Source organism: Penaeus monodon, chromosome 29 (genome assembly GCF_015228065.2).
Source record: "Penaeus monodon isolate SGIC_2016 chromosome 29, NSTDA_Pmon_1, whole genome shotgun sequence".
Taxonomy (NCBI): domain Eukaryota; kingdom Metazoa; phylum Arthropoda; class Malacostraca; order Decapoda; family Penaeidae; genus Penaeus; species Penaeus monodon.
In genome coordinates, this window is record NC_051414.1 from 29,997,792 (window position 1) to 29,999,709 (window position 1,918).

Genomic DNA, 1,918 nt, shown 5'->3' on the forward strand with positions numbered 1-1,918 from the left:
CAACAGTCATAGAGAGTAAGAGAAAAAAAGAAATGTCTGTAAATAAAATGCTGTACTTATGAAATTATTTCTTGGGGGAATTATTCTTAACATTCGTGCAAAAAAATACCGTTTCAATAATCTTACCAATCGCGACGTAAACAAAATCAATTAGGATACAAATCAAAGTTTTGTTAGTACATAATCAATTTCTCCGTAACAATTCCTTTATTTGGCTGCAATAATTTAAACATCAAACAATATAGATCCACGCTTTTGACTTTTTTATAGCGATGTCAACCTCACATTTAGAATGTATGCACACACACACACATAAGCGTGCATGTGCTTTAATTATCCTAAATCATACGAAAAGTTCTGCATCTAAAAACTCTACAGACATGCTTATCCAGAATAACATCACTTCTCCAGACGTTTAAGCCGCACACCAACACTTGCAGAGAGTGCCCTTAGCAAGCAAATCCTGCTGGGTATGTTGGTGCCTATTGTCTACACAGTGACCAACCTAACGTAATCAGTGCTTGAAATTGAGTTTCAGTAAAGTACTGACATTACCTAGTAATTTCTTTCGATCAAATGGGTATTTCACTTTAACTTAAGCAACTATATCCTCAGGATTGCACGGTAAGGTACATCCACATGGTTTAGCTGTTGCCTGTTGACAGCTACCGCTTGTAAACGCAGGCATACCAGCAAAATGCCCGAGCTGGTGGTTCGAAATGAGTACACTGCCTGGTAATGTGCCCATTTAACATGTATAATTTTTAACTGCTGTTGTTTTTTATCAACGTAAACTCAACTTACAGTGCCTACAGTAAGTTTGATACTTCCTAGAGAAACAGCTTTCCTCAAGGTTTCTTTAATTATAAACCTAATAGCAAGTGTAAGCTGATACATTGTTTTACATAATATAAATCCTTATCGCTTCATTAACATTAGCTTCTAAACAAACATTCGATCGTGTATACGACAGTACGAGTGCCTTTACAAACTAAACTGTTAACAAATTGCCTTCTCCACAATAAACGCAGATAGAAGGGGAGGAAGGAGGGGCGATTTTAAGTACCTACATGTTACAATCAAAACATATCAAATCTGTTGGTTAAAAATGACAAGATGTATAACAGAATGTAAAGGTTATGCGGTTTCTCCTCCGAGATTCTGGGAATTAGAAAAAAGTAGCAGCATTTCTGTACAAGTGAAAATAACTGAAGTTCATACACCACTCGAACTGTAACCACATTTTAGTGACCTATGATAATGTCGCAAACTGATATTTATCAGTTCGTATAGATACAACCTTTGCTATTCAGAAGTGGAAAGAGCTTTTATTTTCAATAATTATAAAACCGCTAGAATGTCACCAACTACCCGTTATATTACAAGGTGGAGTTCCCTGCATGCTTTCTCTCTCGTTATATATGAACTGTAATTAGCTAATATAAAAACTACCAGTCAAGCATAAACTGTCCATCGCTATAATTCAATAAAAAAATCTTTCGGTAATCAATAAAATTATCGGGGCTCTAAAATAACTTTGAAATCCTGTCCACAAGTGAGGCAATGTTCTTGTGGGTGAATGTTATCAAATGGGATTAGGTTAACAACATTAATGTCAGGGATGATTGCTTTCAATCAACCTAAAAATAGATTTAATTACAATGGCTCATCTGGAAAAAAAATGTTACTCTGTACATCTGTGTATCATCATTTCAAAAAACTAAGTAAATATGACTATATTTTATATATATCAGTCTCCCTAGGCTTCATATGTTAAGTTTGTACCATTTGTCGAGTAGTTCCAATAACCATTTTTCTCCATCATTAACTGAAGTTGATCAATTATTAGAATTGCTTATTGAAAAATTTATGCCTTGTCTACATCTGCGTATTCAAAATATAGCGACAGGGTGGAAGT